General features: G+C 41.5%; 1 protein-coding gene across 5 annotated transcripts in view; it reads left to right on the top strand.

Annotated features, from left to right (window-relative positions):
• The window catches only part of LOC121001078 (cadherin-10-like), a 461949-nt gene that overhangs the window by 311975 nt on the left and 122112 nt on the right, over positions 1-27862 (top strand). The gene's annotated exons all lie outside the window — the stretch shown is intronic.

Raw genomic sequence — 27862 nt, forward strand, 5'->3', positions numbered from 1 at the left:
TCCTCTCCTTCCTTTGCCCATTCCTTCCCGTCCTTGGACACATCTGTCCATGGACTTCATAACGGACTTGCCTCGTTCCTCGGGGAAGTCTGTGATTCTGGTGGTGGTGGACCGTTTTAGCAAAATGGTGCATTTTATCCCTTTTCCTGGTTTGCCCAATGCTAAGACGCTGGCGCAGGCATTTATTGACCACATTGTCAAATTGCATGGGATTCCTTCAGACATAGTCTCTGATAGGGGCACGCAGTTTGTTTCCAGATTCTGGAAGGCTTTCTGTTCTCGCTTGGGGGTTCGGTTGTCATTCTCTTCTGCTTTCCATCCGCAGTCGAATGGCCAGACAGAGCACGTCAATCAGAATCTGGAGACATATCTGCGCTGTTTTGTGGCGGAGAATCAGGAGGATTGGTGTTCTTTTTTGTCCCTTGCTGAGTTTGCTTTAAATAACCGTCGTCAGGAGTCCTCTGATAAGTCACCATTTTTTGGTGCATATGGGTTCCATCCGCAGTTTGGGACTTTCTCGGGAGAGGGCTCTTCTGGTTTGCCTGATGAGGACAGATTCTCCTCGTCTTTGTCATCTATTTGGCAAAAGATTCAGGATAATCTAAAGAGCATGAGTGAGAGATATAAGCGTGTGGCGGATAAGAGACGTGTGCCTGGTCCGGACCTGAATGTTGGTGATCTGGTGTGGTTGTCTACCAAGAATATCAAATTGAAGGTTCCCTCCTGGAAGTTGGGTCCTAGGTTTATTGGGCCTTACAAGATCCTGTCTGTCATCAATCCTGTTGCCTACCGTCTTGATCTTCCTCAGACTTGGAAGATCCATAATGTTTTTCATAAGTCCTTATTGAAACCTTATGTTCAACCTATTGTACCCTCGCCTTTGCCTCCTCCTCCGATTATGGTTGATGGAAATCTTGAATTTCAGGTCTCCTAGGATTGTGGATTCTCGTCTTGTCCGCGGTTCCCTCCAGTACCTCGTTCATTGGGAGGGTTATGGTCCTGAGGAGAGGATGTGGGTCCCAGTGACGGACATTAAGGCCTCTCGTCTCATCAGGGCTTTCCATAGGTCCCATCCTGAGAAGGTGGGCTCTGAGTGTCCGGAGTCCACTCCTAGAGGGAGGGGTACTGTCACAGCCAGACAGCTGAGAAGCGCTCACAGGAGCTTTTCAGATCCTCCTCCTTGAATTTCTTTGTTTTGGTTTAGTTTCTCATCTCGTTAGTCTTTCTCAGCTGTCATGCAGTTGGACTGATTGCTACCCTTTAAGTTCCTCCCCATAATGCAGTAGTGTGCGGCTGATACAACTTCCTGGAGTGTGTGTGCATGCTGTTCCCAGTTCCCAGTCCTCAGTCGTCAGTCGTCTGCAAGATAAGTGCTGTTTATGTATTTATGATTTTGTCTTTTCTGGATCCAGGTGACCCTGACTCCCTCCGTGTCAGTGTAGGGAGCCGGTGGTCGTGTCCCTTCGCTATTGTAGGGTCTTCAGGTAATAGATAGCCGAGGAACGTGGATATACGGCCATCCACCTTTGGGGTGTTCGCATAGGCTGAGCAGTGAGGGAGAGCGGCAGGTCTATTGCAGGGGTCTCCCTTTGTTCCTTAGTTGTGGATCCAGAGAGACATTGTTTATATGGTATTGTCTTGTTTCCTGTACACCATCCGTGACATTATCAGCCGCCAAAACCGTCTCAAGCATGGATCCGGTTTCACTTTTGGCTGAACGCTTTCAGGGTCTTTCTTTGGAGGTAGCTGATCTCCGTAAGACTTTTTCTCAGTTTCAAGTGACCGGTTCAGCTTGCGTTCATGGAGTTTGTGCTGAGCCTAAGATCTCGCTCCCGGATACGTTCTCCGGGGGTAGTGAGAATTTTGTGCGTTTTAGAGAGGCTTGCAAACTCCATTTTCGCCTTCTTCCCCATTCTTCTGGTGATGAAGAACGGAGGGTGGGGATCATTATATCGCTGCTCAGGGGTAACGCTCAGTCCTGGGCCTTTTCGCTGCCGGAGGGGGCACGGCCCCTTCGTTCAGTGGATGAATTCTTTTTAGCCCTGGGTCAGATATATGATGATCCGGATCGTATTGCTCTGGCTGAGTCTAGACTATGTCTGTTATGCCAGGGTAAACAATCCGCAGAGATATACTGTTCAGAATTTCGGAGATGGGCAGCAGATACGGGTTGGAATGATGCTGCACTCCGAAGTCAATTTTGCTATGGTCTTTCAGAGGGATTGAAAGATGCATTTGCCTTTCATGAAAGACCTACCTCCTTGGATTCTGCTATGTCTCAGGCTGTACGTATTGACAGGCGTCTTAGAGAGAGAGGAGAGATCTCTCCTTCCTGTCATACTCAGTCCCGGGACAGTGCAGCGGTCTCATTCTGTGCACAGGGGTCTCAGTCGCTGTCAGCCCCTTCTGAGCAGGAGTCCATGCAGCTGGGGTTGATTGCCTCTGACAATAGAAGTTTCAGCCCGCAGGGGAGGGTTTGTTTTTGTTGTGGAGGTATAAATCATCTGGCAAATGTTTGTCCCTCTAGGAGATTCAGGCAGTTTTCTGGGAGTAATAAAGAGACAAAAAGGAAAAAATCTTTTAAAAATGTTCCGTCTGTTACTATTGGCAGGGTTGAGGCGGAAATTGAAGGTTTTCCGTTTGCTTGTAGTTCCCGTTTTGTCCTGCCTGCTAGGGTGGCGCTAGAGAGCAAGAGCATTTTTTGTGAGATTTTTGTGGATAGTGGAGCAGCTGTCAATCTCATTGATAATCAATTTGCAATAACTCATGGTTTCCAGGTATGCACTTTGGGAAAGGATATTCCTGTTTTTGCTATTGATTCAGCTCCACTTTCTCAGAAATCATTAAAGGGCATAGTTCACAATATCCATTTAATTGTGAGTGATGCTCATGTTGAGGATGTGTCATGTTTCGTCCTTAGCGGTTTGCCTACTCCTCTAGTGTTGGGGCTACCCTGGCTCACTAAACATAACCCCACCATTGATTGGCAAGCGAGGCAAATAAATGGTTGGAGTAACTTTTGCAGAGAGAATTGCCTCATAACATCTGTTTCTGAGGTTTCTACTAAGACTGTACCACCTTTCCTCTCTGAATTTTTGGATGTCTTCTCTGAGAGTGGAGTTCAGGGTTTACCTCCGTACAGGGAGTATGATTGCACTATTAATCTCATCCCAGGCGCCAAGCTGCCTAAATCTCGTTTATACAATCTTTCCCAACCTGAGAGGGTCGCTATGCGGGCTTATATCTCTGAGAGTCTGAGAAAAGGACACATACGACCCTCGAAGTCACCTGTTGCCGCTGGTTTTTTCTTTGTTAAGAAAAAAGATGGTTCTTTAAGACCTTGTCTGGATTTCAGGGAGCTGAACAGTATCACTATTCGTGATCCTTATCCGCTTCCTCTGATCCCGGACCTGTTTAACCAGGTTGTTGGGGCTAAAGTCTTTTCCAAATTAGACCTAAGAGGGGCATACAACCTGGTTAGGGTCAGAGAAGGAGACGAATGGAAGACGGCTTTCAATACCCCTGAGGGCCATTTTGAGAATTTGGTTATGCCTTTTGGTTTGATGAATGCCCCAGCCGTTTTTCAGCATTTCGTCAACAGCATTTTTTATCATTTAATGGGAAAATTTGTATTAGTGTATTTGGATGACATTTTGATTTTTTCTCCTGATTTCAAGACTCATAAGGAACACTTATGTCAGGTCTTGCTCATCCTGCGGGAGAATAAATTATACGCGAAACTGGAAAAATGTGTGTTTGCGGTTCCAGAAATCCAATTTCTGGGGTTTCTTGTCTCCGCTTCTGGTTTTCGCATGGACCCCGAGAAGGTCCGCGCTGTGCTTGAGTGGGAGCTTCCTGAGAATCAGAAGGCGCTGATGCGTTTTTTGGGCTTTGCCAATTATTACAGGAAATTTATTTTAAATTATTCCTCTGTTGTTAAACCACTCACTGATATGACCAGAAAGGGGGTAGATTTTTCTTCCTGGTCGGTAGAGGCGCGTAAGGCCTTTTCTAATATCAAGGAGAGTTTTGCTTCCGCTCCCATCCTAGTACAACCTGATATTTCGTTACCCTTCATAGTTGAGGTTGATGCTTCTGAGGTAGGGGTGGGTGCGGTCTTGTCTCAGGGTTCCTCTCCTGCCAAATGGCAACCGTGTGCCTTTTTCTCAAAGAAACTCTCCTCCGCAGAGAGAAATTATGATGTGGGAGATAGGGAATTGTTGGCCATCAAGTTGGCTTTTGAGGAATGGCGCCATTGGCTAGAGGGAGCCAGACACCCTATTACCGTGTTTACTGACCATAAAAATCTGGCCTACTTGGAGTCAGCCAAGCGTCTGAACCCGAGACAGGCCAGATGGTCTTTGTTCTTTTCAAGGTTTAATTTTGTTGTTACGTTCCGCCCTGGGGTTAAGAATGTGAAGGCAGATGCCCTGTCACGTTGTTTTCCGGGAGGTGGGAATTTTGAAGACCCGGGTCCCATTTTGGCTGAAGGTGTGGTGGTCTCTGCTCTTTTTCCTGAATTGGAGGCAGAGGTCCATGCAGCCCAGTCAGAAGCTCCTGATCTTTGTCCTCCTGGGAGGTTGTTTGTGCCTCTCGCTTTGAGACACAAGATTTTTAAAGAACACCACGACACGGTCCTTGCTGGGCACCCGGGGGCAAGAGCCACACTGGATCTCATCGCTCGGAGATTCTGGTGGCCTGCGCTTCATAAGTCGGTTGAGGGTTTTGTGGCAGCTTGCGAGACTTGCGCTCGTGCCAAGGTCCCTCATTCACGGCCATCAAGTCCTCTCCTTCCTTTGCCCATTCCTTCCCGTCCTTGGACACATCTGTCCATGGACTTCATAACGGACTTGCCTCGTTCCTCGGGGAAGTCTGTGATTCTGGTGGTGGTGGACCGTTTTAGCAAAATGGTGCATTTTATCCCTTTTCCTGGTTTGCCCAATGCTAAGACGCTGGCGCAGGCATTTATTGACCACATTGTCAAATTGCATGGGATTCCTTCAGACATAGTCTCTGATAGGGGCATGCAGTTTGTTTCCAGATTCTGGAAGGCTTTCTGTTCTCGCTTGGGGGTTCGGTTGTCATTCTCTTCTGCTTTCCATCCGCAGTCGAATGGCCAGACAGAGCACGTCAATCAGAATCTGGAGACATATCTGCGCTGTTTTGTGGCGGAGAATCAGGAGGATTGGTGTTCTTTTTTGTCCCTTGCTGAGTTTGCTTTAAATAACCGTCGTCAGGAGTCCTCTGATAAGTCACCATTTTTTGGTGCATATGGGTTCCATCCGCAGTTTGGGACTTTCTCGGGAGAGGGCTCTTCTGGTTTGCCTGATGAGGACAGATTCTCCTCGTCTTTGTCATCTATTTAGCAAAAGATTCAGGATAATCTAAAGAGCATGAGTGAGAGATATAAGCGTGTGGCGGATAAGAGACGTGTGCCTGGTCCGGACCTGAATGTTGGTGATCTGGTGTGGTTGTCTACCAAGAATATCAAATTGAAGGTTCCCTCCTGGAAGTTGGGTCCTAGGTTTATTGGGCCTTACAAGATCCTGTCTGTCATCAATCCTGTTGCCTACCGTCTTGATCTTCCTCAGACTTGGAAGATCCATAATGTTTTTCATAAGTCCTTATTGAAACCTTATGTTCAACCTATTGTACCCTCGCCTTTGCCTCCTCCTCCGATTATGGTTGATGGAAATCTTGAATTTCAGGTCTCTAGGATTGTGGATTCTCGTCTTGTCCGCGGTTCCCTCCAGTACCTCGTTCATTGGGAGGGTTATGGTCCTGAGGAGAGGATGTGGGTCCCAGTGACGGACATTAAGGCCTCTCGTCTCATCAGGGCTTTCCATAGGTCCCATCCTGAGAAGGTGGGCTCTGAGTGTCCGGAGTCCACTCCTAGAGGGAGGGGTACTGTCACAGCCAGACAGCTGAGAAGCGCTCACAGGAGCTTTTCAGATCCTCCTCCTTGAATTTCTTTGTTTTGGTTTAGTTTCTCATCTCGTTAGTCTATCTCAGCTGTCATGCAGTTGGACTGATTGCTACCCTTTAAGTTCCTCCCCATAATGCAGTAGTGTGCGGCTGATACAACTTCCTGGAGTGTGTGTGCATGCTGTTCCCAGTTCCCAGTTCCCAGTCCTCAGTCGTCAGTCGTCTGCAAGATAAGTGCTGTTTATGTATTTATGATTTTGTCTTTTCTGGATCCAGGTGACCCTGACTCCCTCCGTGTCAGTGTAGGGAGCCGGTGGTTGTGTCCCTTCGCTATTGTAGGGTCTTCAGGTAATAGATAGCCGAGGAACGTGGATATGCGGCCATCCACCTTTGGGGTGTTCGCATAGGCTGAGCAGTGAGGGAGAGCGGCAGGTCTATTGCAGGGGTCTCCCTTTGTTCCTTAGTTGTGGATCCAGAGAGACATTGTTTATATGGTATTGTCTTGTTTCCTGTACACCATCCGTGACACACAGAGAAGGTTCACTGAATACAATCCCCAATACACACAGGGTGATTGGAGCGATGCCCATGCCCACCTGGGATAGTGGAGCAGCGACGGACATGTGTCGTCAATGTAACACATATGCCATAGCGACATAACAAAAGTTTTAATCGGTGGGAGTTTGATAACTGTGCTTGAAGGAAAGAGAATCTCACACATGGCATGCTCTCTCTCCTTACTGCAAGAGATGGAAGCAAGATGGGCTCAATAGAAAGTCTGTCTTCTGCGGTGACGGTGGAGTGCATAAAATGTGAGCACTTCTCTCTCCTTGTTCTACTAATCAGCGGGTTTCTCAGCACTCATACCCCATTAATCAAAAACATACGATACATGTATGTCATTATGACATATCAAATGTGTGCCACTTTATAGAATGGGTGGCTTAGCTATGATCAAGAACTATTAGTAACAGTTTGTTTTTAGATCAGTAGAGCTCCTCCTGCTCTTAGTGCTCTCTGATTTCACTCCAGAATGGGGGCTTGCACCACCCACCATAAAAAGTTGATTGTTGTTAAATGGTTATCAGTTTATTTAGTGTGTAATATGTATATATGTCATAAAATATTAAAACAATGTTGAAAATCCCTTTTTTACTACAGTATCTTTGCAAATAGAAAAAAATATTGATGACTTATACAGTAATTTATATGTACCACTAAGGAGAAAAATAGGATTTGTCATGCATAAAACAAGTTCTCATATATAATATGTATGGCTGCTAAAATGTTGAGAGTCAAAAATGAAGAAAGAAAATCATCATTGAAAGCGTTGTGTTAAGTTTGAAAGTTATCCCTTGTCCCCTTATCCACAGTGGCAGTCGGACTTCTGGAGCCCCCATGAGTCCCAACGATAGGGGTCCCATGTTACCACCCTGATGGAGCTACAGGTTGAACATGTACCATGTCACATTGTCTAATTCACTGCTGGAGATAGCCAAATACAATATTGTCATTTTTATAGGAGCCATATGTAATGCACTAGATTATGGCTATGATTATATTGAGATGTTTTTATAGTTTACTGTATTTTGTACTGCACCTTTGTGGATATGCTGCAATAAAAAAAAGAAACTGCATTTATGAGATCACCCTGCAGTTCTGAAGCTTCCTGTTTCAAAAACAGGTATATTAGATTTATCTTTAGTGATAATCATTATAGCTATCACTGCCTTATGTAACGGCTATTGCTAGTCTGCTGGTCTACATAATCCCTATGTAAAGACAGGATAGGCACAGTGTAAAATGAAAACTTTATTGATGTTTGTGTGTGTAGGGTGCAATTGCTTGGTGCAACTTAATTGGTGCCTTGATCTGAATATTGGTAAAAGGCCTAATCAGGTGCATAAGGGTGATTAGATAAGCAAGCGCTCACCTTCTCACTTTTTTCTTGAAAAATTAGACCCCCCCATAAATGGAATTTAGAGAGAAAGTATGTCCTGTGATTAATGGAGGAGGGGGGGTTTAATAAAATGCACAGAGGTTGATGTGGAATAATAAAGGCTTCCATCTTATTGGTATTGAATTAAAATGTAAAGCTCTTACCTTTTAAATCACTTACCACTAGATGAAAAGGTAACTTGGTGTAGATTGGTGCTTGTCATCAGAGTCTCATGATATACTGTATCTAATATCTCCATATATGATGATAATCTGTAGAAAAAAGCTCTTTATAATACACAAATCACTCTGCAAGCAAACTTCCCTTTAATTGGAAAAGGGACTCGCTCAGGTATCTGGACGTTAATCTGACCCCTCATTATTCAGCCCTATATAAATGTCATTTCCTTTCGATTTATCGGGAGATTAAAGGGTTTCTGTCACCAGAATTAACCCGATGTGCTAATGTCAGCTGAACCTAACTAGCCTATTACTACTTTTATCTATGCCCCGTTACTCCAGAAATATAACTTTTATAAGATGCTATTTAGCCTCTAGGTGCGGGAGGGGGGGGGGCATTGCCCCTGCTCCAAGAGGCTCCATTCTTCCACCTCTGGTCACGCCCTGCTACACTAGATTGACAGGGCCAGGCAGCATTGGTCTCCGACTGCCGGCCCTGTCTGCCATGTAAATCTTGCACCTGTGCCGTCCAGTTCAGTATTCGGCGCCCAATACTGAATGGGTCGCGAGATTTCCCCCGGCGTACAGGACCGACAGTTGGAGGTGAAGGCTGCTTAGCCCTGTCAATCTAGTGTAGCAGGGTTTGGCCAGAGGTGGGAGAACAAAGCCTCTAGGAGCAGGGGCAACGCCCCCTCTGCACCTAGAGGCTAATTAGCATCTTATAAAAGTTATATTTCTAGATTAACGGGGGCATAGATAAAAGTAGGAATAGGTTACTTAGGTTCAGCTGACATTAGCACATCACTAATGTCAGCTAGTTTAATAGGGTTAATTCTGGTGACGGAAACCCTTTAAGGAACTCTTCAAGAAATGGCATAAAGTCCCCTTGTCTCTTTTAGGTCAAATTGTAGCAATGAAAATGACAATCCTCCCTAAGATCCTGTACTAATTTGGAACTTTGCCCATAGGGGTCCCGCTATGGGACCTAAAAATAATGCAATCACAACTATGCACAACTATGCACAACTATGCACCCAGAAGCACTATAGCAGGGGTGTAGCTAAAGGCTCATGTGCCCTAGTGCAAGATTTCAGCTTGGGCCCCCCTTCCCTCAGTGCTTTGTGGCCGGGGAGGCAAAAATTAAAATGCCCCCCCAACCCCCTCCAACCCCCTCCAACCCCCTCCATGCTAAATTCTTGACCCAACCTCTTCATCTAGCCAGAGGTAACTTGACCAGCATGCACTTTCCATAATACCGGTGTCTTCTTATGTGGAACAAGGGTCTTTGGGCCCCCTCAGGCTCCTGGGCCCGGTAGCGACTGCTACCTCTGCACCCCCTATAGCTACGCCCCTGCACTATAGGTATCGGCTGGTGACTGGCTCATGCAGCTTTATGTCTACTCCCTTATTTTCCCAAGATGGCTGGACCATTGTACAAAACAAGCACTTTTACCTTTTGTGTCACCCCTATCTCCTCATAGATTGTAAGCTCTTACGAGCAGGGCCCTCATTCCTCTTATTATTGACTTGTCTGTTGCTATTTATGCTGTTATTTATGACTGTTTGTACATGAACCCCTGAATTGTAAAACACTGCAGAATATGTTGGCGCTATATAAATAAAGATTATTATTTATTATATTATTATAGTGCAGGTGTTGACGGCAGCTCGTTGGCCCGGTTCTGGATGTGCATTGACCCACTGAATATATCAGCTCTCTATGCTAGGGTAACAGTGTTTAGAACCATGGAATATATGACGGCTCTATTACAAGACAGAGTAGACGTTTTTCATTCTATCTGGGATGTGTCGTATTCATACTGGATTACTAGGCAACTATGATCAAGCAAACTAGATATGTCGCTATACCCTTCCCATCCCTTAGTGTTTCTATGTTTGTCGTGTCTGTAGTCTTGTCTTGTCTTTTGAGTTTTCTTTTATAACTAAAAGTTGAGTTTTCTTTTATAACTAAAAGTTATATTTCTAGATTAACGGGGGCATAGATAAAAGTAGGAATAGGTTACTTAGGTTCAGCTGACATTAGCACATCACTAATGTCAGCTAGTTTAATAGGGTTAATTCTGGTGACGGAAACCCTTTAAGGAACTCTTCAAGAAATGGCATAAAGTCCCCTTGTCTCTTTTAGGTCAAATTGTAGCAATGAAAATGACAATCCTCCCTAAGATCCTGTACTAATTTGGAACTTTGCCCATAGGGGTCCCGCTATGGGACCTAAAAATAATGCAATCACAACTATGCACAACTATGCACAACTATGCACCCAGAAGCACTATAGCAGGGGTGTAGCTAAAGGCTCATGTGCCCTAGTGCAAGATTTCAGCTTGGGCCCCCCTTCCCTCAGTGCTTTGTGGCCGGGGAGGCAAAAATTAAAATGCCCCCCCAACCCCCTCCAACCCCCTCCAACCCCCTCCATGCTAAATTCTTGACCCAACCTCTTCATCTAGCCAGAGGTAACTTGACCAGCATGCACTTTCCATAATACCGGTGTCTTCTTATGTGGAACAAGGGTCTTTGGGCCCCCTCAGGCTCCTGGGCCCGGTAGCGACTGCTACCTCTGCACCCCCTATAGCTACGCCCCTGCACTATAGGTATCGGCTGGTGACTGGCTCATGCAGCTTTATGTCTACTCCCTTATTTTCCCAAGATGGCTGGACCATTGTACAAAACAAGCACTTTTACCTTTTGTGTCACCCCTATCTCCTCATAGATTGTAAGCTCTTACGAGCAGGGCCCTCATTCCTCTTATTATTGACTTGTCTGTTGCTATTTATGCTGTTATTTATGACTGTTTGTACATGAACCCCTGAATTGTAAAACACTGCAGAATATGTTGGCGCTATATAAATAAAGATTATTATTTATTATATTATTATAGTGCAGGTGTTGACGGCAGCTCGTTGGCCCGGTTCTGGATGTGCATTGACCCACTGAATATATCAGCTCTCTATGCTAGGGTAACAGTGTTTAGAACCATGGAATATATGACGGCTCTATTACAAGACAGAGTAGACGTTTTTCATTCTATCTGGGATGTGTCGTATTCATACTGGATTACTAGGCAACTATGATCAAGCAAACTAGATATGTCGCTATACCCTTCCCATCCCTTAGTGTTTCTATGTTTGTCGTGTCTGTAGTCTTGTCTTGTCTTTTGAGTTTTCTTTACATCTTTTGTATGGATAGTTCAATTACTACCTTGTAAGACTACTTATCTTTGGATTATTACTGTACAGAAGCCTATCACTGTGTTATTACTAAGATGCAGTACAAGGGTTAGGTGAAATATATCTTTTATCTGTATTCCAATGACAATGCTCATTTAAGAACATTTATGCTACTATAGTAATGTTGTTATTTTCCTTGATAATTTGCTTGACCTGATCTTGATTTGTCTGTATTTCCTGAACAGTTTCAATAAACACACAATTATAAAAAAATAAATAAAAGAAAGATTGTAAGTGGGAGATCCATTTCCAGTGTTAGATTATGCAAACAGGCAGGTATTACTAATAGATAATTTGTTACATACTGTGTTACCCTTTTCAGCATTCAATAGTTTGTCTGCAGGAGCGTAGCCACATGAGATTCAGATGGTCCCATATTGGGCAAAGTGCCTTTTAAGCCCCCTCAGGGTCCAAGGCATAGGTGCAAACCACAACCTCTTCACCCTTACATTTATGAATGTACAGACCGTTTGCACCTTGTGTGCTACTGTATGTGACACCATAATCTTCCCTAGAATACCTACTTCTAGGGATGGGTTCCTGCAGTACATGGCCATGTTCTGTTTATAATAAGAAATTTGTTAAGATAAAACTCCCCATGCTTCAATACAAAATCAGAGGTGCACATAAGAGCAGTATAGGCCCACACTAATTAACAATGAGCTTAAAGGAATCCCACAGAATCAAACATGTATTTTTATAATTTCATTTGATTCCCATGGATGTATTTATTTGTATTAGGGTGTCAAAAAGTTGCCTAAGTTTACAGAGATCTGTCTCTATAAAAATACTTTCAGCAATTAGTACAGCAATGTGATTGCACAAAAATGTGTTTTTCTGATTATGAAGGTTTTTAAATTCCACCTTTCAGATACACAGAATAATGCATTTCTACCTCGTGATACATTGTATTGTGAAGCTCAGATGTCTTTATTTCTCTGATAGAGAAGTATTGTCTGCTAACTAGTCATAATCCAGTGGAGACCAACATCTATTTCTTCTCTTTTTGTCTCATATCATTCTCTATATCGAGTCACTGGAGTTTGAGCACCTTATTGATTCTAGTCATGCCTGTCTGGAATGTGCTCAGATTTGCAATATCCTATATGTGCAGAACAGTCTGCCGCCAATCAAATCACCTGATAGCTCTGAGCAACATTATTGCAGTTGATGATGGTACAGATGTTGTGTAATTCAATCTTCAGTTCTCTTGTGTCAGTGGGTATTTGAGGACAGAGTGAGATGTGACAGGGGCAAAGTCATGGTATGTGAAGGGAATAAAAAGCAATGAAGAAATAGTCGACAGGCAGATGGATTGAAGAAATGTAAAAGCACAGAACAAGGCTTTTTTAAAGCTTTATACAGAAAAGATGCAGTACGTGGTATAAACCAGGGAGTATATACAATGATCCACAGTCAATACTGAAATATTATATTATGCTTATATAGCTTTTTATATTAAAAAAAAAACAATTAATATCAAATGAAAGCAATCAATCAATTAATACAAATGTATTATTGTTGCTTCTGTAAAAAATACATTGTATTCAAAAATTATCTTCAGCTCCACATTGTCCCCAAGAGAACAAAATAAATCTTGAACATTCATACCATGTATGTGCCCATCCTATTCTGTCATTAGAACACAGGGCTCTGCTAAGGCCAGATATTTATCCCCAAAAAACGATAAAACCTTCCCTTTTGAGCCCAAAAGAGGATAACCATACAATGATGCGTCAAAAAGGAGTAGGGGCCCACTTAAATAAGGTTACCATGAAAAGGCAAGTGGGTTTACACCGTTCGATCAAGTGAATGAAGCTGTCTGAAAAGGTTGAAGCTATTTCTAATGCTCTGTAAAAAGACAATCTTGTGTGTGTGTGTGTGTGTGTGTGAGGGGGGTTATCTGTACAATGTGGGTCCACATAATGCCCTGCTTTGCCATTCCGGTATGTATGTATTTCAGGTTTGCGAATATATATTTGCATTAAGGATAAGTGAATCAATGTCTGCGATCTGCGATCATGTCGTTTGACCCATCAGATACCATGGCCAGCCTACCTCTGGCTGAGACTAGGAAAGGCACCCCATACTAGTAATAGGTCTGAGCCTGTACCAGGCTGCCAGGTTGATTACTAGCATATTCCAATGCAGGCCTGTAGGTAGAAACACTGCATTGGAATATCCTGAATCTTGTATTCTATAATGCATAGATATGCTTTACAGAATGCAAGAGGCAATCTAATGCATGTTATAGTCTCCTATGGTTAAAGTAAAAAAGAAAAAAAAAGTTTTAAAAGTTTTAAAAATAAAAACTTAAACATCATAGGAATAATTATGTCTAGAGATGAGCAGAATTAAATAATTTTTTTGCTTCAATCCGAATTTATTTGCGTTAATCAACAGCTATTTCCTGGCTGCTGAGAGCCTTTATAGTGGTGTAGAAGGCTGTGGCTTGCAGTAACACGCATATGGAGTCTGCTATGGTAATGATATAATACTGTGAGTCAGTATGATACGCACATGACAGGTGTAGCTCTTAGAATCACTGCACACTTCACTTATTTGCGCAGTCATGGGGCCAAAACTAACCAAATAACTATCAACTCAGCCTTACAGGTTGATGTTAGCGCCAAGAAGAAGCACAGTCCTTTTACACCATCATCAGCTGATTCCATATAGATGTCAACAGAACCTGTTCTATTAAACGCATATACAAGTAGAGCCCCCCGGACACACTGGAGAGGGTGTCGGCAGTAAGTTTGTGTTGATGTCACTGATTAATTTTCCCCATTCTCTGATCCGTCAGAACAATTACCCAGAAAAAACTGATCCTGTTTGTGTCTGGAGCATCTGCCTTCACTCGGTCAGCATTTGCTCAATAATCCATCAGTATTGCTAAAGGCAAAAAAAAAACTGAGTTCATCTAAAACAGAGATGACACGTGAATGGAATATTTGCATGTCTTCTGTGTTGTGTACCCATTGCTGCTTTTGGCTACCAAATCATAAGCCAAGTCTAATGGGACCATAAAGGCCTTAAAGCTGCTACACAGACAGGATCCGTTGTACGTCTCATTTTTCCTTCCTTTTGACAGATCAGATCAAGGGTCAAATAAATGATAATGTCAGCAAGTCCGAAAGCTAAAATAGTGGACCAGTCATGAAGTGGGGAGAGTGGGAACAGCATGAGAAGTCCACAGAGTGAACCTATGACATAGTGGTGAGGTGAAGGCAGCATGAGGAGGCCACAGAGTGGCCCAATGACAGGGTCAGGAGATGGAAGCAGTATGAGGAGGCCACCAAGTAGCACAATGACAGAGTCTGTAGGTGGCAGCAGCAGCAGCATTAGGAAAAGGCCACCGAGTGGCACAGTGATAGAGTCTGCAGTGGTTGGTGTCTGTTCTGAGCCCACTACAGCAATGCACACAGTGAAAATGGTGTGCATTGCCAGGATGGGCTTTACGGGGAACAGGCACACACCACATGAAGTCCGGGCTGCGGCGGTGAGCGGGCCTGCGTAGAGGCCCTGAGCAGAGGCACTGGCAGTAAGTAAGTACAGGGAACACTGCCCCCTGGCCCCCCCAACGCTACTCCACTGTCAGCAGGGGGGCATTCGGGGAGCAAGAATAACCTAGGGGGGGCAATTGCCCCCCTGAAGCGATGCCAATGCTTTAAACTGTTGCTAAATGTCATATCAAATATATTGTGGTATCATGCTGTAATTCCCTTTGACAGGCTGGCAGTGTAATTTACCTTTATTCGCCCCTAGGTGGTGCTGGCACCACTTATATATATATAAATAGCTGGGGGAGGAGGGGAGAGAGGTCAAGTCAGTGTGTGTGTTAAGGATGAGAATGAAGAGAGGAGGAAGTTAATGGAGGAGGTGGAAATTTGTTTTCCACCAAAATAAAGATGTTACCACAAATAACTGCAGCGCTGAACACTGCATGAAATTTGTTGTTCCACCAAAATAATTCACAAAAGATTTTACCCCATATAAGTGCAGTGCTTAACGCTGAATACAATTTTTTTTTCCACCGAAATAAGTCACAAAAGATTTTACTGCATATAAGTGTAGCCCTTAAAGCTGAATGAAATTTGTTTTTCCACCTAAATAATTCACAAAAGATTTTAACGCATATAAGTGCAGCGCTGAGCGTTGAATAAAATTTATTTTTCCACCAAAATACTTCAATAAAGATTTTACCACATATAATAGAGCACGGAGATGGAAAGGGTTTTCGGATTCCCCCCGCACTATACGGACGTCTCAGAAATGAACTGCTGCTCCCGACAGCATCTCCTGGGAAGGTCATGGAGCGTCCCAGTCATCCGGCATCTATTTGCTCCGCAGAAGGATTATTTTCAAAGTGTGTAGAAGCAAATCTGCCACGCTGCAGATTTATCATGGAGACATCATGGAGATTTAACCGCATATAACCGCTGCACAGACTGACTGCTACCGCCGCTACTTCTGTGAACCCCTGCACCACTACTTCCCGGGTATGTAGGCTGCTGCGAAGCAGGTTCTCTACCCTGAGCATGTTTGGCTCCTAACCTCCCACTGCTGCCACCCTGCTGAATACCAGCCATGCTTTCAACACATATAACCGCTGCTGACATGAATTGAGAATGTATTTTTTTTTTGTAATGAAATAGGCCACTAAACACTTTCAACACATATAACCACCGCCAACATGAACCGAGAATGTATTTTTCTGTTTGTACTGAAATAGGCCACTAAACACTTTCAACACATATAACCGCCACCACCGTATACTGAGAATGTATTTTTCTTTTTGTACTGAAATAGGCCACTAAACGCTTTCAACACATCAAACCGCCGCCGACAAAAACTGAGAATGTATTTTTCTTTTTGTACTGAAATAGGCCACTAAACGCTTTCAACACATATAACAGCCGCCGACGTTAACTGAGAATGTATTTTTCTGTTTCTACTGAAATAGGCAACTAAACGCTTTCAGCACACATAACCGCCGCCGATGTGAACTGAGAATGTTTTTTTCTGTTTGTACTGAAATAGGCCACTAAACGCTTTCAACACATATAACCGCTGCTGACATGAATTGAGAATGTATTTTTTTGTTGTAATGAAATAGGCCACTAAACACTTTCAACACATATAACCACCGCCAACGTGAACTGAGAATGTATTTTTCTGTTTGTACTGAAATAGGCCACTAAACAGTTTCAACACATATAACCGCCACCGCCGTATACTGAGAATGTATTTTTCTTTTTGTACTGAAATAGGCCACTAAACGCTTTCAACACATATAACCGCCGCCGACGTTAACTGAGAATGTATTTTTCTGTTTCTACTGAAATAGCCAACTAAACGCTTTCAGCACATATAACCGCCGCTGAAGTGAACTGAGAATGTTTTTTTCTGTTTCTACTGAAATAGGCCACTAAACGCTTTCAACACATATAACCACCGCCGACATGAACTGAGAATGCATTTTTCTCTTTGTACTGAAATAGGCCACTAAACGCTTTCAACACATATAACCACCGCCGACGTGAATTGAGAATGCATTTTTCTTTTTGTACTGAAATAAGCCCAGTAAACGCTTTCATCAGAAATAAATGCACCAGTGAAGTGCGTATATATTTTTCTTTCTGTACTGAAATAGGTCACTAAACGTTTTTTTCCACAAATAAGTGCACCAGTGAAATGGTTATATATTTTTCTTTTTTTACTGTAATTCGCCCCTATACGCTTTCACCAGAAATAACTGCATAAGTAAACTGAGCATATATTTTTCTTGTTGGACTGAAATAGGCCACTATACGCTTTCACCAGAAATAACTGCAGAAGTGACCTGAGAATATATATTTCTTGTTGGAATGAAATTGCCCAATATATATGCTTTTACCACAAAACAATTAAATAGTGCAGTGCATATATATTTTTCTGGTAGTAATGAAATACGCCCCTATACGCTTTCACCATAAATAACTGCAACAGTGCAGTGTGTATATATTCTTATTTTTTTACTGAAATATGCCCCTATATGCATTCACCAGAAATATCTGCAACAGTGCAGTGCGTATATATTTTTCTTATTTTACTGAATCGCGCCCCTATATGCTTTCACCAGAAATAACTGCAGTAATGTACTGAGAATAAATTTTTCTTTTTTTATTGTAATACGCCCCTATACGCTTTCACCAGAAATAACTGCAACAGTGCAGTGCATATATATTTGTCTTTTTTTACTGAAACAAAACTGTTAATTCAACAGAAATAACTGTAACAATGCAGTGCGTAAATATTTTTATTTTTTAAATGAGATACACCCCTATACGCTTTCACCAGAAATAACTGCAGAAGTGACCTGAGAATATATATTTCTTGTTGGAATGAAATAGGTCAGTATATGCTTTAACCAGAAAACAATTAAATAGTGAAGTGCATATATATTTTTCTGGTAGTACTGAAATACGCCCCTATACGCTTTCACCATAAATGACTGCAACAGTGCGGTGAGTATATATTTTTCTTATTTTATTGAAATATTCCGCTATACGCTTTCACCAGAAATAACTGCAACAGTGCAGTGCATATATATATATTTTTCTTATTTTACTGAAATACCTCCCCATACGCTTTCACCAGAAAAAACTGCAACAGTGCAGTGCGTATATATTTTTCTTATTTTACTGAAATACGTCCCTATACGCTTTCACCAGAAATAACTGCAATAGTGCAGTGCATATATATTTTTCTTGTTGGACTAAAATACCCCCTATACGCTTTCACCAGAAATGACTGCAACAGTGCAGTGCGTATATATTATTCTTTGTTACTGAAATACGCCCCTATACGTTTTCAACAGAAATAAATGCAGAAGTGAAATGCATATATTTTTTTCTTGTAGTACTGAATAAGATAGTAAGACATAAGCCTCTAAAGGCTTTTCAACATAAGACTTGCAGCCCAATAACAAAGCTTGAATGACAGATCTGTCTAATGACTATTTGGATCCCCAAATAATCCTTCCCTGCACTTGCAAATCACTTTCCTATCAATGTCCCTAGTGCCTTCTGACATATCTCACTGCACTGAGATGCTGTGAAATGATTCCTCCCTATCCTTTCCCTGCACTTATAAATCATTTTTTTTGTCTTTTTTTTCCCCAATAGTTTTTCCAATATTTGTCCCTAGCGCCTTCACACGTCTGCCCCTGCACTCTGAACACTGTAAAATGTCTGACGTATTTATAGGGCTGTGACATCACAGGGCTGGCTGGCTGCTGATTGGCTGCATGCAGGCATTTCAATCTGGGTGATCCCGCCTTCCCAGAGTTTCTTGCCCCATGTCCTCAGTCCTCACACGTGCAGATGCCATTTTAGGAAAAATGTGATTCGTTACCACAAAGCGCGAGGAAATTCGCATTTGTTACAAATCAAATTGATCCTGAAATTCTACACGAATTCCACTTTGTCAGCTTTGATTCGCTCATCTCTAATTATGTCTGAAAACGCTAATACTTTTAAAATGTAAAAATATTTATCTCTTATGATAAACGGCATAATAAACAAAAAATCTAAATGACAGAATTGTTTTTTTTTTTTAAAACTTCACTTCCATAAAAATGAATAAAAAGTGAACAGTCATGCACACCAAAAAATGGTATCAATAAATCTACAGATCATCCCAAAAAAAAGCCCTCACACAGCTCTCTAGACATAACTATAAAACAGTTAGGAGATCAGAATATGGCGATGAAAAGAAAAAATAAATTTTTTCCAAATTTATTTTCAGTATCAAACACAAGATAAACTATATAAATGGGGTATGACCATAATACTACTGACTGAGAATGAAGACAACTGATCAGTTTTACTATATATGAAACGTCATTAAAACAAGTCCCATAAAACTGGCGGAATCAATTCCACCCCATTTGGATTTTTTTCCCAGCTTCCCACTACATTATATGCAATAGCAAATTATGCCATTAACAAGTATAATTTGTTCCGCAAAAAACTAATTCTCATACAGCTATGTGAATGGAAAATTAAAAAATTATGGCTCCAGAAAGACAGGGAGTGAAAAAATATGAAAGGATTAATGATAAAGGGGTCATTTACCAAGCTTTATGCCAGGCTTTTGGCATAAAACAACACAACATTTGTTATAAAGGGCACTTTGTATAAGAATAAGTAAAAAAAATTGTGTCTTCTTTTTAAAAAAGTAGGTGGAGCTTTGCGGATGGGGCAGGACCACCACGGACTGACACATTCACTAAAATTTAAGTCAGAAAACTGGAGTAAATTATAATTGAAATCTACTTCAGCTCCTAGAATTCACATTCATGGCAAAGCTAAAATGTTACTGTCCGGGCTCCAGTGGCAAGATCCCCAGATTTGGAGCTACTGTGTGAGAAGCACTGCTAAGCCATGCCCCCTGGTGCTGCCACAGCAACCTTATCAACAGGATGCAATGCTCTTTCTCCCCACAGCGGCCATGTGCTGGAGGAAACTAGCAGTAGGCTGATTACTCAGCTGATCTATTCCTATGTGCTAGTGTTCTGACTAATGAAGTGAAGAGTCATGACCCATCAGGTTCTGATCCTGTGACTCGGTGCTCTATTTAAACCCCTTCCCGTCCATATACCAGTACTAGTGATCTGACTCACTAGCTGTGTTCCTGGTTCCTAATTGCATATTTTGGATCACTAGTAGGGATGAGCGAACCCCGTAAAGTTCGGGTTCACCGGGTTCGGCCGGGTTCGGGACCCGATCTTGACCTGAACTTCACCCCGAACCCGGACCCAATTTAAGTTAATGGGAACCCGAACTTCACTTTATTATTTTCCATTATAACATGGTTATAACAGAAAATAATAGCATTCTTAAGACAGAATGCTAAATAAAATGAAAATAAACTGAAATAAACTCACTCCCTCCACTTGATCGCGTAGCCTTGATCACGCACGTCTTCTTTCTTTAGGACCTGCAAAAGGACCTGCGGTGACGTCACTGCAGGTCCTTTTGCAGGTCCTGAAGAAAGAAGACGTGCGCGATCAAGTGGATGAGGTGAGTTTTTAAAAATTATTTTTAACCCCTCAATGTCCATTTTACTTAGCATTCTGTCTTAAGAATGCTATTATTTTCCGTTATAACCATGTTATAATGGAAAATAATGAAATCACCCAAAGATCGAACCCGAAATTCAGTGGAAAAGTCCACTTTGCAGTTCGGGTTGCTCAACCCCAATCACTAGTGTTTTGACCTCGGCTTATCCTTTTGATCACTCTGTGTCTAGTGTGTTGGTACTGTTTCCCATCTGGTCTCTCGATTTAGTATGTTGTTGTCCTCCTGGTTCTGACCCATTTCAGCATGACTCTATCTTTGTTCCTTGTTCCTAACTAGTTTGTTGGTGTTGTTTGTCTCACACCTTAGCAGAGTAGGAAACATCAACCAGTTGCTGACTTGCTATAATAGCTTGCACTTCAAGTAGACAGAGGAAGCGGAAAGGGTTCTAGTTAGGGCTCACTGTACGTCCCTACCTACTGAAATTACAGTGACTTACAGAAATTTTACCAGATTTTGTATGTTTCAGCTGCTGTTATGGAATCAATATTATTATTGAATGTATTTTAAATGGATAAGCACATAAAAATATGTAATACCAAAAATCTAATTTAAGTGGTCATTTTCTGATAATATATTTTAGATAAATAGCATCTACACTAATAGGGTGCATTTATACGGCATGGTCATGATGTGGTTATGGAACACAAGTGTCTGGCAAAAAAATAGGGTGGGTTTTCCCATCATCATTTATGGACTGTTTGAACTGTTGCAAATGTTTGAGGTTCTTTAGCTTTTTGATTAACTTTAAATAGTGGCATATGTGGTAAAATATGTTAAACATACCGCAAGCCGCTACTCAACTGTATACCATATGCAGTCCTCAGCCTCAATTGGGTGGGCATGTTTTATGTGCGGTCGACCACATATACGACAGGTGCAGGTACAAAAACCTCCTTTGACTTCTATTGAAAATGAGATGCTGCAGTTCCTAACCATTAAATTTAAGGAGGGGATAGTAAAAAAACAAACTTTTTATTAAATTTACTAAAACAATGTGATTGCTTGAAGTGTATGCATAGTGCATCCATATATGCTTAAGAACAAAGTGTGAATGATGCAGGGGAATCTTTCTACTGCACCTTTTAGCTACAGTGCCTTGCAAAAGTATTCACCCCTTGACTTTTTTGTGTTTTGGTGCCTCACAACCTGGAATTAACATAGATTGTTTGAGGATTTGCATCATTTAATCTACAGAACATGCCCACAACTTTGAAGATGTTTTTTTTGTTTTTGTTTTTTCTTTTTATTGTGAAGCAAACAACAAATAGGACAAAATAACAGAAAAAGTAAATGTGCATAACTATTCACCCCCCTAAAGTCAATACTTTGTAGAGCCACCTTTTGCGTCAATCACATCTCCAAGTCGCTTTTGATAAGTCTCTATGAGCTTGCCACATCTTACCACTGGGATTTTTGCCCATTCCTCCTTGCAAAACTGCTCCAGCTCCTTCAAGTTGGATGGTTTGCGCTTGTGAACAGCAAGTCTGACCACAGATTTTATATTGGATTGAGAGCTGGGCTTTGACTAGGCCATTCCAACACATTTACATGTTTCCCCTTAAACCACTCAAGAGTTGCTATAGCAGTGTGTTTGGGGTCATTGTCCTGCTAGAAGGTGAACCTTCGTCCTAGCCTCAAATCATGCATAGAGTGGTACAGGTTTTGCTCAAGAATATCCCTGTATTTAGCACCATACATTTTTCCCTCAACACTGACCAGTTTTTCCAGTCCTGGCTGCTGAAAAACATCCCCACAGCATGATGCTGCCACCACCATGTTTCACTGTGGGGATGGTGTTCCTTGGGTGATGTGATATGTTGGGTTTGCGCCAGACATAGAGTTTTCTTTGATGGCTGAAAAGTTGAATTTTAGTCTCATCAGACCAGAGCACCTTCCTCCATACATTTTGGGAGTCTCCCACATGCCTTTTCGCAATCTCACAACGTGCCTTTTTGTTTTTAGCTGAAAGTAATTGCTTTCTTCTGGCCACTCTGCCATAAAGCCCAACTCTACGGAGTGTACGGCTTATTGTCGTCCTATGTACAGATACTCCAGTCTCTGCTGTGGAACTCTGTAGCTCCTCCAAGGTTACCTTAGGTCTCTGTGCTGCCTCTCTGATTAATGCCCTCCTTGCCCAGTCCGTAGGTTTTGGTGGGCGGATGTCTCTTCACAGGTTTGCTGTTGTGCCATGATCTTTCCATTTGGTTATGATAGATTTGATGGTGCTCGTGGGGATCATCAAAGATTTGGATATTTTTTTATAACCTAACCCTAATTTGTACTTCTCAACAACAATGTCACTTACTTGTTTTGATAGTTTCTTTGTCTTCATGGCAGTGTTTGGTTAGTGATGCCTCTTGCTTTACTGTTGCAGCCTCTGGGGCCTTTCAAAAAAGGTGTGTATATGTAATGTGACAGATCATGGGACACTTAGATTGCACATATGTGGACATTATTTCACTAATTATGTGAATTCTGAAGGTAATTGGTTGCACCAGAGCTTTTTATGGGCTTCCTAACAAAGGGGGGTGAATACATACGCACATGCCAATTTTGTGTTTTCTATTTCTAAAAAATAGTTTTATTTATATACTTTTCTCATTTCACTTCACCAACTTAGACTATAGTGTTCTGATCCATCACATAAAATTCAGATTAACAAAACATTGAACTTAAGGCTGTAATGTAACAAAACACAGAAAAAGTCAAGGGGGTGAATACTTTTGCAAGGCACTGTACATACCTGACACACAGACCATCCTAGTACTTTTTCCTGATGAAACACCAGTGAAACACATAGGAGAAATAATTGTGATTTTGGTATTGCCAGGGTTTGTCAGGTTAGGCCCTTTTCACACGGGCGAGTATTCCGCGCGGATGCGATACGTGAGGTGAACCCGCACTGAATACCGACCCATTCATTTCTATGGGGCTGTTCACATGAGCGGTGATTTTCACGCATCACTTGTGCGTTGCGTGAAAATCGCAGCATGCTCTATATTCTGCGTTTTTTATGCAACGCAGGTGCCATAGAAGTGAATGGGGCTGCGTGAAAATCGCAAGCATCTGTAAGCAAGTGAGGATGCGGTGCGATTTTCACGCATGGTTGCTAGGTGACAGTCTATTCACTGTATTATTTTTCCTTATAACATGGTTATAAGGGAAAATAATAGCATTCTCAATACAGAATGCATAGTTAAATAGCGCTGGAGGGGTTAAAAAAGAAATAAAAATTAACTCACCTTCTCCTCTTGTTCGCGTAGTTCCCGGTCTCTTCTTTACTTCTTTAATGATGAACTACCGGCTAGGATCTGTGGTGACGTCAGATCACATGCTCCAATCACATGGTCCATCACCACGGTGATGGACCATGTGATTGGAGCATGTGATCTGACGTCACCAAAGGTCCTTTAGCCCACAGCTCATCATTAAAGAAGTAAAGAAGAGACCGGGAACTACGCGAACAAGAGGAGAAGGTGAGTTATTTTTTTTAACCCCTCCAGCGCTATTTAATTATGCATTCTGTATTCAGAATGCTATTATTTTCCCTTATAACCATGTTATAAGGGAAAATAATAACATCTACACAACACCTAACCCAAGCCCGAACTTCTGTGAAGAAGTTCGGGTTTAAGTACCAAACATGCATGATTTTTCTCACGCGAGTGCAAAACGCATTACAATGTTTTGCACTCGCGCGGAAAAATCACGGGTGTTCCCGCAACGCACCCGCACATTTTCCCGCAACGCCCGTGTGAAAGGGGCCTTAGGGTTTAGGCATGAGAGCTAGATGGGGATGCCGTTCTAATGGTGAGTGCTCTGCTATGCTGGTATTGAGGGCAGATGATAGTAAGGAGCATCACTGGGATTAAAACAGGGACAGACTGAACCCATCCATCCTACGCTATCATGCTTTCATCTAATATGCCAATGTTCTTAAGCATATCCAGATGCCCTATGTACAGTATATGCTTCATACAATCATGTCAAATTATGTTTTATACTATTCCCTCCTTACAGGGGTTATCCCAGGAAAAATATTCTACAGTTTTTAAACCACCACCTGGATATGAATACTGATTGTAATAAAAAATTTAGCATAGCCACTGAGTTATTTAAACGGGTTGCCCAATTTCTGGCTACTCTTGACCAATGTGTCTGTAAGATGATTATATGACACTTACTAATATAGCCTTTGGTGATTTTCTGTGAAGTTGTGTCCCCTTGTTGGGAAAATCTTCTGTGCTGTCCACACAGGAGATCTGTCCATAAGATGGCTGCTGATGGAGGGTCATGTAACCAGGAAAAAATAACTCCAGACACATCACTTAACCATCTCTATGAACCATATTTGCCATCTGCACCTGAAATTTGGAGAGTTTAGTGCGCGTATATTTTAATGGAGGAGACTGAGTGATTTGCCACTTGACCTTCCATCTGCAGCCATTTTATGGACAGGCTTGCTGTGTGGACTGCACAAAGGACTTGGCCAACAAGAGAGAATATCTTATGAAATATAGAAAATGATGCAGAATATCTACAAAGACTATATTAGTAAGTGTCATATAATCATCTTACAAACACATTGATCAACAACGGCCAGAAAGTGGCCAACCCCTTTAATAAAATGTATCTATATAACTCTGCTGCTGTTTGTTTCATTTCTTATTTCTTTGTCTGGCTCACTGAGATGGCCACACATGCTCAGCTTCATCCTTCAACTGTCACCCGAGTTGCGATAGGGAGAGCATGGACATGCCCCCTTATAGCTGCATCAGAAAAGACACTTCCTTTGAGCTGTCAGCTCAGTGTAGATCCAGCAAAGCAATACATGGGGAAATCTCTGGTTCCATGTAAGGTACCAAGCAGGTTCTAGTTTTGATAGAAAGATATTGTCTTGTACTATATGATGTCTGATTTTCATTTTTTACATTAATCATGGGATAAACCCTTCAAATTAGATGATCAGGGTCAGGAATAGTATACAACTGGACATATATTAAGGTCCGGGACCAATTGTGTTAAGGTTCCTAACCATGGCATGACTACAGAGAAGCTTTTGTCCAACATCGTTACAAAAAACAATTTCCAAGCTATCTGAACTGTTTCTCTAGCATTCTTGAAGAAAATACATAATAACCGAAGTTGGTCTCTTTTAACTGTATAACTAGAGATGAGAGAATCAAATCCAATGGAGTGGAATTCAATCTGAATTTTAGGATAAATTCGATTTGCCGCAAAGCCGAATTTCCTCGTGCTTCATGGTACCAAATTGATTTAACCTGAAATAGTGTAAAAAAAATAATAATACCTCCTCCAGTTGCTCGTGACAGTCCGGGCGCCGCCATTTTGATTGAAGATCTGTTGTCCCATGACATCATCTAGGGCCGCACGAGATTTTGCGCAAGATCTTCAAGCAAGATTGTGGCGTCCGGACTGTCATAACCAAATGGAGGCAGTAAGTATGATGTAAATTTTTTACTGTTAACTTTAAACTGTATTATTACTCTCAGATGCCGCAATCATGTATAAACGTGGCATCTGAGGGCTACAATGATGGGGAGCAGCGCTATCACAGCTACCTGTCATTGTACCCACTACTAACAAAAAAAAATACACTTTCGCTCATCTCTATATATCACCCAATTTAAAACTCTCAAAGATTCAAGTCACATTCAGTATTATGTGAAGGATTTGATTGTTTACTTAATCGTCTGTAGTCCAAATAAAGTAAGAAATTTCAGCTATTCTAAATTACAGGTTAGCATGTTGCTGTAGACTATTTTAGAATCAATTGGCGGCCTTGCATTTGTCATTTTAGGTAGGGATTAGTCTTTAGAGAGTGAGCAGTTAATTAGTAGACTAGAGTCTGCATCAAGAATGACTCACAGGAGGAATAAGAATAGGTCACACGAATGACCTAGTAGTAGAAAGGCAAGCACATACCTTCTGGTTAATACCCCATGGAGTAGCAGAAGCTCTGTAGTGCTATAATTGTGATGGAAAGTAAATGAATAGAGATTTCCCATCCTGTTAAGAGGATGCAATGCTTGAACTGTCAGGATGTTCCATTACTGAGATGATAAAAAGATTTTTAGAATGTTTAACTTTCTAGTTTCCAGTAGTGTTGTCATCCCTAAAGTAAGCTCCAATACATATTTAACTGGAGGGTAAATTGGTATACCATTTTTCTAAATGCAGCAAATCTAGCACTGTGAGACACATTTATAAAAACTGCACAGGGATATATTTGCTGAGGCAAGTCTTCACTTATTTCCATTGTGTGTTTTGGTTTATAACATGCACAATAATTTAACGATATATATCTCTATTTCTTTACTATATAAGAATTGATTTCAATTTGCGTTTACAAAACGCTGTAGAAAGAAAGATCTAGATCAAGATATTATATAATAGCTGACGATATCAAGACTAAGTAGTGGTTAGTGGCAGAAATATGTTAACTCATACAGCAAATTTAGGGAGCCCCTTCATTATACTGAACTATATCAGGCTGCACACCCCTCAGAAAAAAAAAGGACCATTTTGATTGTTATACTTAAAGGGGTTGTCTGACTCTCAGTGCAATTTTAGTTATGGGCCCAAACAGCTCTGCCTCAAGAAAGAAAGGCAATTACCTATTTACTAGCACTCTTTTCCATCACAGAGGGTCCATCCCTGGTGCTTGTGGTATGGAGGATCTATACCTGCTGCTTCTGGTCCCCTGTGGATCAGAAGTTCAACAAAGTGGGCCTTTCTTTCTTTATTCCCTTCTCTGACCTATAAGTAATATACAATATCTAGTATTCAGTGTGTAATTACAGGATTATTAATTCCCTAAAAATTTACCTTAAAAAGGTTGTTGAGGATCCCCTCATTCTTTCTCCCCTAGTATGTTTGTCCTAATTCACCTGAACCATGTCACTCTGATCCTTCACATTGGTCCCCTTATGGCTGCATATATAAAAGTTACATCTCTTGGAAGGCGAAAAATGAAAAAAAAAATTGCTTGGTTCATTAAGACCCAAAACAGGCTGGTCACTAAGGGGTTAATAGCTGGCACAAAAGCTGTGGCATATTATTCCAGCTTTATAAGATCTTTCAGTATGTATTTTTTTTCCTGTATTGTTCTGAATTTAAATGTGCACAATGCAACTGAAACTGCAAGATTTATTTCCCAAATCGATTGATATTTATTATGCAAATGTAATTAATTATAGCAGGGATGGTTGGTTTCCCATCGCGAAAAAGATGTGAAAAATCAAATATATACATATATTGTGGAAATATCCAGTAATTCCATGATTAAAGGCCACACCATTCAACAAGTTACATAAATGGTGAACAATCTCACATTTACAAGTAAATATATGAGGAAACTATATAATTTTTGACATTGGTGAAGGGGTGAATAAGCTGTTTAAATGGATTTTGTCACTATGCTCT

The sequence above is a fragment of the Bufo bufo genome, chromosome 5 (genome assembly GCF_905171765.1).
Source record: "Bufo bufo chromosome 5, aBufBuf1.1, whole genome shotgun sequence".
NCBI lineage: Eukaryota > Metazoa > Chordata > Amphibia > Anura > Bufonidae > Bufo > Bufo bufo.